At 38.5% G+C, this 12,441-nt stretch overlaps 1 protein-coding gene across 3 annotated transcripts in view; it reads right to left on the reverse strand.

Annotated features, from left to right (window-relative positions):
* LOC111425527 (uncharacterized) overlaps positions 1 to 12,441 on the reverse strand; it is a 136,706-nt gene that overhangs the window by 97,098 nt on the left and 27,167 nt on the right. The window lies entirely within an intron of this gene.

The following is a 12,441-nucleotide window of genomic DNA, read 5'->3' on the forward strand; positions in this document are numbered from 1 at the left end:
TTGTTGAACTAAAATTAAAAACTAGAAACTTTCGGGTTTGACGTTTCGGATGCCATGTTGCAACTTTCTTCAGAAAGGTTCTAGGTTTTACTTCTAATTTTAGTTCAAAACATAATAACGTCCTTCCTTTTTAATGATTTTAATTTTTTTAGTTTGTTTTTTTCTTCAATTGAAACATTATAGGGAATAATGGATGAATTTAATGCAACAAGTGCGCGTCCAAACCAGAACGAGTTTCTTTAATTGGCAAACGCCATTCGGCTATTAATTTTTCACAATTTGAAACGGCAGCGTGTTTCATATGTAAATTCGGGGCGATTTATGCTAAACGCAGCACAGGTGGTGCGACGACGATAAATTCAGTGGAAAGCGTCCCTAGTATCACCACAGGTGGCAATGATATTTGTTTCTCGTTCGAAAATTTCTAAATAGAATATTTTAGTTTAATAGAGAAGATAAATTAATTGGATGGAAGAGAAGAAAGAGAGAACGTCATTAAAGTAGATTTCTAGGAGCCACAATAAACCAATAAGTATCTGACCAAAGCTCCAATTAATTTGTCAGAAAGCATTAACGTCGCAATGGTTGGGTTCATTTTTCCCTCGAGGAAGGGCGAACCGACGTCGGTCCCATGTCATTTCGTTCGCCTTCCTTTTCGCAAATTCGATTCCGTCGCCGCGCGAGGATTTTAAAAGAGTTCGTAAAGTCAGTCTGGAACGTAAATCAACCTATGGACGAGTCATGGAATTCCTACGAGCAATTGCCTTTTTATAACTGGCGCTATAATTGCGATCCTTTGTTCGTTGGCACACGGTTTTATTGGTTCGCGTGTCAAGCGCGGGCGCAACGCCGAAATAAAATGAATTTTTCACAGGACGAGACCATTAAATAGAAAATGCTGAGAATAACTCGACAATCGATTCCCGGAAATAATAATAACCATAATGAGTCTACTATTAAAAAGAATAAAATTAGAGAAAAAGTGAGACTTTGATTAAATTGTATTTTTTGATATTTTTTAATATCGAGTTGGAAACGCGATGTCGTTCATGAAAATGCGGGATTAATACCCGCACGTCCATTAAGCCGTTTGATTATCAATAAAAATTGACGGTAGGGGTTTTTACGGATAGGAACGGACATTGTTGGGGGTTTACGAGGTCGGTGTGCGCGGGCGGTTTATCTCATTATCGACTTTATCGATATGTTTAATTAATCGACGAGCACGTCGAGCGATAAATTCCGCTAATTGCGAAATTTACGTACCATGTAATCGAACGCGATCAAAATGGACTTATAAAATCAGCTTGGACACGTGTAATTCACGATTGGGGGTAAAAAAAAAAGCCTAAAAGATCCAGGTGCAACGCAAAGATTTAATCGAGTGATTTCGAAATGGAACAATGGACCGTACGGATCATTTAAACTGTTATAAAGGAGCAGTAACTTATCGTGGAGCATCTAATTAAAAGTGAGAAAAAACTCCGGACAGTCGACGTTATGACCGGAACAAAAGAATTACAAAAGAATTACTTCGGTACTCCGTTTTAACAACCCCGAATAAAAATATAATAGAAGCGGGAGTGCTCCTTAACAAAGTTTGCGAGATCGCATCTTCCGCTTCCGTATCGCGTTAAGTCCGGGCCGGTACTTCGATAAACACGTAAACGAATCGTCGAACCTAAAAGAGCCCAACGAAGGGCATTCAACTCTCTCTTTTTTCTCCCCAAGTCTCTCTATAAATCGTCCGAATGATTCCGGCGTAACGGGGCAATGAAACATGCAAATTAATAAAAATTGTGTACGTGTAGATCATTGAGCAGATTGCCGCTCTGAAATATTGCGTTCTCATCGCCCGCCGCGAGAGGGATCCCAGTAATGTATTATACAGCGCAAATTCGACGAATTTCATTCCCTTCCCCTTTGCTCCTAATTCACTTTAAAATATGGTTCTCGTAAGAGCTGCCTTATTACCCTTCATTAGATCCAAAAACTTTCCAAATCTCTTCTAGATAAAGATTGATTATTTTTTTTTTAAATAAAATATTTGCTTTTACTAATATGCTTTTTACAAGTTGTTAATGATATCACTCAGAACAAGAGTAGCAACAACCAGAACAAGAGCAATAATAGGTGAACCGTCTGATAGAAGCAAAAGATGCAAGCCCAAAAGAACATCAAAAGATATCATTGGTAATTATCAAGCAGGTTTCAGGACACTATTCCACTATATCCACTATCATAGGAATTCGACAATGATGTAAGCCAGATTTTCGTAGACTTTCAGCCTGACTCCATAAAAAGAGACAGGATAGATTATGAACGAGTTCGAAATACCCAAAAAATTAACCAAATTACTAAAAACTACTATGAGGGATACCACAGCATATGTCAGAATACAGAATCAGATAACCAACCCATTCGAAATAACACAAGGATTAAAACAAGGTGATGGACTGGCATCCTTGGAATATGTCATAAGAAAAATGTCGATCAATTCCTCTAATATCCTGCATAATAAGTCCTTCCAAATAGCAGCATATGCTAACGACATTAATATAATGGGAAGAGAACTGGAATACAATGCTCGAAAAATGAGTCTATCAATAAATGCAGAGAAAACCAAAGTTTTAATCCAAACACACTAATGTAATAATTTCTTACATTAACATCTCGGATGGCAGATAATAGAATATTAAGTATGGAGCAACATTTTGTTATATTTCCAAGAATAATGAAGATATCTGCCGTGACAGCTAAAATCAAACACACTGTATATTTATATATAGTGTATTTTTTTATTGAAATTGGGGAGTTTTACAACTTTACAATATGGTGGGATAACAACTAGGTTTAGAGGTTTTTCCTTCCGATTCGGTAGAAAGAAACGGTTGGGTTTTTGACGTGGGAAGAGGGCTTTTATCGTAAAGATTCGACCCCGCGGGGGAAAATGACGAAAGCGCATTACTAATAACGATCGCGGCTACGACCGAAGGAGACATCGACATAAACTATAAACGCCTCTGGTTAGTAATGTGCGGAATTCATCGGCTCTATGGGGCGCCCTGGCTTCTTTTTTTTGATAAGAGCCGACTGAGTGTTAGTTCCGCACGGTCGCCTGCCTAACTGGATAGAACAAATTACAGAATGGGTTGGCGACGAGCGATTCGCATTAGTAGGTGGTTCTGGATCGTCCTGAAAATGCTACATATGGTTTATGATAATAATAAAGGGGGTACGGATTCATGCCGATTGATTTTCATGTCGCTTTTTAATAATATTTATGACCCTCTCTTTTTCGAAATATAATGCTAACGGCAAAAAACGCCGATCTGTTAATAATTTGTTTACTCTCCGCGGACTCTTCTCCTTCGACCTCCACCTGCAGCCGAAGACAAGTGGTCGGGACCGGGGGTTGAACAATCTCTTGTTCGACGAAAGAATGGGTGTATATTATCCGTCGGGAATAATGACGCGGAACAGAAAGGAGAGAAGAGCCGAAATAAAAAAAAAGATTGAACTTAAATTTCACCCTGAAGGGCCGCTCGGCGATTCTGGCCGCATTGTGAAAAGCTGCCTGCGACCGCTCGCAATATAGAGAAGATGTCGAGCTCTAGACCACTCTACTCGAGATGTCCGACTTCGTCTTCACGGGGTCTTACCCCGGCTTTGTTTAGAAACGCCAATTACCTCTGCGTTTCATTCCCTACCGATCGTTAGGCCTCCACTTTAGTCTCATCCTTTACGTCAAAAGAAATCGACCACGAATTATCTTGATGTATTTCCTATATATTTCTTTGTCTTTACTCTTTAAACCCCTCATTAAATAACAAATACACTTTCTCTTTTATAATGATTTCAACCAATTTGCAACCAATATCACAGTATTGGTATTCCAATACGCGATTTGCGATATTGGTTGCATACTTGTAATGATGACGTCGGGTACGATAATTAATTAACACATGTATTATATATATTTATTGTTGTATTTAGGGGATTCGAGACTTAAAATAAATGTCGGTAATCATGTTAGAAATTGATATCAATTCGAGGAAATCCAATTTTCGAAGGCGTTTGGAGGGAAATGGAGGCCACAAAAAAGAGGAAGGTTGAAAGCTTGGAACGTTATTGAGTTGTACTGTTACAACAGTGGATATCATCAAGTGTCTTAGTGCGGGCAATAAATTTTATTCCCGTGCGGTAGTATCGGTGAATCATTTCGGTTATACGCGGGTGTTATAAAAGAGTAGCAAGCGGTGCCGATACGATAACGGCGGGTAAATTTATTATTTCTTTTATTTTATCATCGCGAGTCGGTATGGGGTGCAAAGTTGTAAATCTCTCATCCCCAAGGGTGGTGGTCGTCGCGTTATTTGCCGTCGAGGCATTAAGCGTTTAATGTTTTCATGCCTGTACGTTCTCCGCGCGTTAAATTAATAACGTTTTTACGGTTGCAACAATTTTCGGTCATTTACATATTGCGTATGCGGGTAGCGGACGTTTTATAGTCCATGGTGTACATATACACATACACATATAAATTTAACAGGATTAGGGGTTGTTTTTATATTTTGCTTTAATAGGATCTTCGTGAACAGATGCGAGTCTAAAAGAAAAATAAAACCAGACAATTACAAATTACTCCCGAGTTGTAAATTAGGCAACACGAGACTTATTACCCTATGAATCGTGGAGAAAGGAAAAAACTTGCGCACGTGACGATTTTCAACGTCGCGGTCGAAACATTTATCAAGATAGCAAGGGAACAAATTGCCGGTTCGAAGCGAATTCTTCTCCATTCTAAAACGGGCGACACCACGAAAGTGTTGACGCCATTATCTACACACTCTTATTTTTCTTTCAAAAATGGTTACTCGGGTTGCAATTTTCATACCTGCCTGCGTGACGAGGATCTATCACGATTTTTCCGTTACACTTTAATACCTTCCAGGAAACCACCGCGTTCCTTTTGTTTATTACGAATTAACCCGAACGATATCTCTAATCTGCCTTTCAGGACCCGTTCGCCGCAATCGAGACGCAATTATATTCTGAAATGCAATTTGCTGGACACCGTGTACATATCAGCCAGACACGCACCTTTCACCACAAGAACGCAAACCATTTTTTACACGAAAGTATTATTTCTGAATATCATCGTTGATTTCTTCTTTTTGTCAAAATTAATATTCACTTAATTTGGAGTTTCAAATTGCTACTGGCTTAACTTGGACTAGAAATGTTCCAAGTTGTTCAAATGTTTTGTATTATGCCAAAATCGGTGCGGCTATGTTTCGACCAACCAAATAGCCTTCATCAGGCGCGACCAAATGTACAATATAGAATCCTACACAATTTTGCCATCTCAAAGCTGATCGTGGATAATTGCTTGTTGGCTTATGTAAATTTAATAAATTAAAAGAAAATTGATAATGAAATCTCTATCACGTTTTCTATAACATGCAATTACTGGTGAATATTGGTAGTAGAAATAAAGTGAAGATTGTTGTTTACCATTGGGGGAGTATTGGTTGGGGATGGTATTGATTTTATAATAGGTAAAAACGCACACACGTGCAGATATATGGAATACGCACGTCGCAAACACTTGTCCCCGTAAGGTTTCCGCAAAATTGCGTTCGCCGATATCGATTACACGTAGTCTTTGTTTGAAAAATCGCCGGGGTCGCGGCAGTATGATATATACCTACAATTTTCATCATCGGCGACCGCGTAAGGCTACCCCCGGCGTGATTAAAGCTCGCGTCCCTATGCCTCCCGAGGGGGGGCCTTCGAGCTGCCTTTTTCCGCTCCCTTTTCTCTTCGCATTAGCTGTACGGATAAAAAAACTAAATCGACCGCGCGGAATTTATTCGGTCGTGAAGCACGCGGTATTTCGCGTTTTCAATCATCGTTAAAGTTAGGACCGCCTGTAAAAATATTTAAATGAGCCGTCTTCGGAAACAAAAGCCTTACCAAGGTAGAAAAGTTTATTTTCGAAAATAAAAGCCCTCCGCGACGGCCGGCGACCATAAATGCGAATAATAAAAGAATTTATATCAGATATAATAAAACAACATTAAGAGCCGCAATACACTTTCGGGACAAAAGCGAACGATAAAACGCCCGGCCTTTTTTTATCAATGCCCCGTCTTTTATTAATGAGGGACGTCGCGGCGCCCACCAACAGCCGCCACCCCGGCTTATTTATGCCAACGCGTAAAATTTTACGCCGATTTCTTATATGTATATGAATCGCGCAGGCCTCGGCGACACCCTTCACCCCCGCACAAAAGAATCTCTCCCTTCCTATTATATCTTATCGTAAAGGAAACTAAGTTATAATTCTTTATCTCTCTAATACTGTGCCGTAAAATTATTAATACCGACGCGGTCGTAATTGAGTCTAAGCCCGATAGGTGTACGTTTCTCGTATCTCCTAACTGGTAAGGAATTATTACGGAACCATCTTTATTGTTACGATTCTAGAGGGATTTTTATTACGACCTATACATATTTCTATCTACGTGTGTGTCTTCAGATTACTCTTATATTATGCTATCGTATATCATACATTTTTCAATTTGGAAATATAAAAACCTTTTTTTACAGTGTGTTAATTAATTATCGTACCCGACGTCATCATTGCAAGTATGCAACCAACATCACAGTATTGTCTGTTGGTGCTAGATGATCAACTGGTTAATTTTCATTGAGGTTGGTACGTTTTAGAAAGCAGATTATGTACAAAATTCACCAGAAGACGTCGGCTGATAAAAACTCGAGTTTATGTGGATTGCCACTGATGGAGAAAGCAACCCCAATTAATACGAACAGCAACATCATATTAAATCCGATGGATTTTAGACTCTCAAGAAATTGGGAATTGACATGAAATCTCTGCATTTGAGAATAAGAGATACTTCAGGGAGGTTGTATTTTGCCAAGAAATCCTATAAAGTTATTGAAAAATTTCACAACAACGATAAAATCGTCACCAATTCTCCTCAGCACACCTCAATATGATCGTGAGAGGAAATTAATTAAGTTAATATCTTAACACAGCTTGTGCTTGCTAAGACTAGGTTATGTTACATATCAGCTACAGATTCCAGTATTAACTAATTGATTCCAGTGTCCAGTAGTTAGGAGCAATAGAAATATTGGAAACTAGATCCACAGGAGATGGAATACTACTTCTTAATTCCAGCATTAACTAGTTCATTTCAGTGTCCAGTGCATGACTCCAGTACCCTATAGTTGGGTGCAGCATCCATAGGGATTGGTTCCAGTATCCAAACATCAAACACAGCATTTACAGTGATAAGATCAAGTATCCAATACTTATCCACTCATTGGTCTCCTCACAAGACGAATACTAAATCCAATAAATACTGAATAATGGAAATTTTGCTCCTTTTTTTATTAAATGTTACAAGTACGGAAAATAAATGATGAAGATTGTTTAGTTATTGTAATTAAAAATAGTTTTGCTGTTTTTAGAAATAGTCTTGAACGATCGATCATAAAAAAGGGAAAAAAAAGGAACGAAGCTCGGCGAGCGTGTAATCTAAATGCCCTCTGTGCAATTACGCGAAAACGTTCAGCCATAATTGCGTCGATAAGGCATTTACATTTAGCGGTAATCAGGGTATTATGACTTACAGCTGGCGTAATGCATAAAAATCAGAAAAGCCGCCGGCGGCATTAGCACGGGAATTTGTTTCCCCCCTATCGGGCGTACGGTATCGTCGGGATTTGTCAATTTCCCCGCGAAAGGCGTAATAGCGGCCGAGATACGGTGACGAGCTTAATGCGTATGCACTCAGCACAATCGAGGTAATTGTTCGGCGAAAATGGGCGATCTTTGGTTCTTCATCCGAACGACCAATTTGTTTCCTGTTACGCATATTTAAGCGGTGGAAGGGGATACTCGAAAAGGGTCCGGAAAACCCCCAACACGACAACTGTTTCCATACGCCGTGCTCGTTAAATATTGATACGCCTAAATAGTTATTAAGGGAAACAATGGATGATTGTCGTTTCGCGTGATTTGAGAGTGGATAGCGCCTCAGTTCGAGCACCAGCACGTACTGGTACACAAATTCAACGCCAACGTTTAATAACAATCATTTTTCTTCACCCCGAGTATTATTTTTCCAAACAGGCCAATTTCGTGTTTTCGTAACTTCCCGTAATCGCCCAACATCAAATAAAAATTGAAGAAAATATATGTGTCAAAAGACTGATTGAAATGACAGCTAAAAAAAAGGGGGGTTTTCAAGAATTAAAAGGTTATATTCGATTAAATCAATTCGGCTGGGAAAGTAATAAGAAACCAAAGTAATTTCGTTTAGCGCGGGTTCGAATTGCGTGAAACCCAATAATCCAACTGCCGTTGGTGTTTTTTATTAAGCGGCCCCACCCCTTGGGACGGGGTTCGATTATGTTTGGGGTGCGAGGTGGCAAATACGAAGAAGTGATTTAGTGTTTTGTAAACCGGAATCCTCGCGTTCTTTGCGGCTCGTTCATGTCGAAAATATTAATCGGCGTGCATCCCCGTGATGAATGACAATTTAAAGCGACGATTTGGCATCATCGACTCCGGTTTCACCCGAAAAGAGAGGGGGAATTTTAAAAGCTGTAAGAATTACACCATTAATTAAATTGAAGAGAACATCGCTGCTTGTCGGATTTCCGCCAGATGTCGCGACGTTACTACAATACCCGTCACGTGACATTTCCGCGAAACGGACTTTAAAACTTGCACAACCCCGAGCTTTAAAATATTGAAACGCGCTTTCAATGCGATTTGTTTACAGTAGAGTGCCTTGACAAGCGGGGGCAGAATTGAATTTGGTGGCATCTTTTAACAATGTAACCCCATCTCCATGCAGACAGTCCGACATGCATCCCTAATGCTTTGTGGTGGCTACTGGTACGTCGCCACCCCCTTAACCTAACCAACCTCCCGTTAACTCCCCGTTATCCACGACCTCACCCATTATTAACGAAATTCATACTTCAATCACAATTTCACGCCTCAACTCTCCATTTCTAATTAAAACCTAAAATCATTTTCTTCAATCATTATTTTATTCTATCATCCAGTATTCATTGGATTTAGTGTCTTGTAAGCAAACCAATGAGTAGATAACTATTGGATACTTGATCTTATCACTGTAAATGCTGTATTTAATATTTGGATACTATGGATGCTGCCCACTGGACACTGAAATGAACTACTTAATGCTGGAATCAAGAAGTAGTATCTAATGTATCCCATCTCCTATGGATCTAGTTTCCAATATTTCTTTTGTGATGAATTTCTAATATTGCTCCTAACTACTGGACACTGGAATCAATTAGTTAATACTGGAATCTGTAGCTGATAAGTAATATAAGCTGTTTTAATTATCGTACCCGACGTCATCATTGCAAGTATGCAACCAACATCACAGTATTGGTATTGCAATATTTTGATTACAATCATTTTGATCAAGTTTCACTATATTTCAAAATTTTTGTATTTTCTGGAAAACATCCGTTTTAATGTTATTAACTCATCTTGTGTTTCTGAAATAATATAAAGATATTTCTAATTGATTAGCACCATTTTGACACATAGCTTAATATTTAATTAATTTCGATTTGATTTGAAATCTGAAATGTGTTTGAAAGATTTTTTTTGTTAACATTGAATTGATTTGAAGAGAGTAGTATGAATCCCTAGAGGCTAAATCAATTTTGTGCAACCGGAAAGTGCACGGGGTTGATTTTTTTTAATTTCGTAAAACGCGAACGTGTCAATCGTTGGTCGTCGATAATAACCGAAGGGCAAAGTCAATTAAAGCCAGAATACGTGTGGTGATAGGGGAGGAGGGTGAAACTCGATACAGAGCGTTTGCGAGACAAATGAATGAAAGTTTCGCTCGGCGTTGACAAGATGAAACTCAATCTCCTTTCGCCATTAATTGTCCGATAGTGTTATCAGCGGGCGCTACAAAACTGTTCATTAATTATGGTCGCTCTCGCGAAACCCGCTTAATTCCGGCTAACGAGCTTCGTCCTATCTCCTCCACGCATGCTCGGAAGTAGTTCATTTGTCACCGGGGAACCCCCTTATTTTCTAATCTTTACTCTCGAAAAATCTTTTTTTTTCTCATTCATTTTTCTTATAAAAGCTACGAGGAAAACAACTCAATTACAACGTCAACATATTTTTTTGTCCCCCAAGTAAAAAAATATATATATATAATACTCCCAATCATATGACGATTATAGTAATTCGTTGGATAAATCGCGGTCGGAACATTGTGTACAAACTGCATCAGATAGCTACTGAAGACTCATTATCCTAATAACTTAATGCGCCGATAGCGGCTAATTAACGTCCGAGTCGCAATAAACAAAAAGGGGACACGCGGGGGGATGTGGATTCATCCGCGCCCCGAACGCGCCCGATCTTTATCGCGGCTTCGAAATGATTAATGCAGTTTGAACGCATTTTAATTACGTTATGGTAATTCTTTCTTTGTTTCCTGCTGAATTTTGCTCTTAACGCGATTATCGCCGAGACCCATCTCGGCCAGATTTCGTAAACAAGTTACGAAACATGAAATATGTATGCGGGCTAATTATTTTCGGTCCCGTTTCCTCTTTTTTTCATTTTTTTCTTTACCATTTAAAACGATCCAGTGAATTACAACAATAATCCTGAATTGCATTAATCTTCAATTTGAATTAATCTTCTTTAATTATTTTATTGTACCAGGGTGGTCCAAATAATCATTCAAAAATGTTTGGTCTATAGTAGTTTTGTTGCCCTAGATATAAGATTGATTTTGGATATATTTATGCTCACAATTCATGAAACTATCAATGATTCTGTAAAATTTGCTCTCAAAGTAAATAGAGAGGAATAAAGACCAGCAGTAATCTGCCATCATGTGACAATCCCATTGACCCTGTTCCTCGTTATAATTTCCTAAATTATCCGGAAATTTATCCAGATGATTGCGGAGATAAAGTTTGTCAGCATATTTTGTACAATTTCTTCATAATTTGGCTAAATTATCGCGTTCTGTATGTTGTAATTGTTACTGTTGGAGCCAATAAATTTTTTCTTTCAATCTTGTGACTAACAGTCCTGATCCTTGTTTTGATAAATTGACATCACGTATTAAATCCCTGAGTTCATTTTGAGAAAATAACTTCGGCGTAGATGTTTCACCCTCCCATTCACTTCCACTGGTAGACTGTCCCGATTTCTGTGAATTTGGCAACATCATTGTTTTTGAGGGCATGCGAATTACTTTTGAAACGTAAATAGGCCGAGGGAGATTTTCACTGTGTAGAACAGGGCATTTTGTAGACTATAAGTCTGGATATCTCCACGTTTGTAAAAGTAACAATCATCGAAATGATTCTTAGGCTCCATCCAGATGATAGGAATACCTAAGTCTAATCTAGAACGTCCTCCGTGATATTTCTTTTTTGTTTTTTTGTCATATAAACACCGCAAATATAACAAAATAACTATATTTACACTTTCTTCGTGACGAACTCATGTTTCAAAAAACAAGAGAAATATATTAGAATGGACATTCAATAATTGAAACAAAGATATTATCCAGGTTCACGTGTAAGTAGTTTAATATTGTCAAATAACTGAGATCTCAGCTGTTCTACGGAGCAAGATCACGTGATGTTTGTATGCGCGAAAAAGTTGCGCAGAAGCCTAATCATGACTGGAAAAATAAATTTTATTATTAACAAGAAAAAAGTATTAGAAAATTTTTTTGTTGTAAAGCTGTGAAATGATTTTTATCCATAAAAGAATGGGAGCGCAATTTAACGTCCGAACGATTCAATATTGAGCGATACTAAATGTTACGCGCCAAACGCAAACATTGGTCTTGTTCAAACAAGTCTGGACAAGGCATTAGTCAAAAAAATAATAAAATCGATTCCGGGGTTGTTTTTTGACACATAAAAACAAATAGAATTTTTAATATTTTGTTTTGGTTGTAAATGATGTTTTAAATACAAATGATGGGTGTAAATCCTTCTTATACACTTATCGTAAACTCAAAGGGATTAATGTCGCCTTCAATTCAAGTAATAGCGATTGATAAGCGGGTTGAAGGTTCAGTACAGGAGCATATGTCGGTATTATCCTGCGGTCAAGCTTCTTTAAAGACGACGTATCGTACAACAACTTAGGGTATCAGCGTCTATTCAAGAGGTAACGATTAGCCGACACGAAACATCGAACGATTTAGCGTTATTGTTACAGGACAATGGTGTTTGTAAAAAAAAATTGGTAACAAACGGCCGGAGGCACGTCTGCTGGATGTCTGGTGTAGACGTAGTGCCTTCAACCTTAGTAGGACACCCTCGGGGCACATGTGCTACCTCCGTTCGACCGTGTAACTC

The sequence above is a fragment of the Onthophagus taurus genome, chromosome 8 (genome assembly GCF_036711975.1).
Source record: "Onthophagus taurus isolate NC chromosome 8, IU_Otau_3.0, whole genome shotgun sequence".
Lineage (NCBI taxonomy): Eukaryota > Metazoa > Arthropoda > Insecta > Coleoptera > Scarabaeidae > Onthophagus > Onthophagus taurus.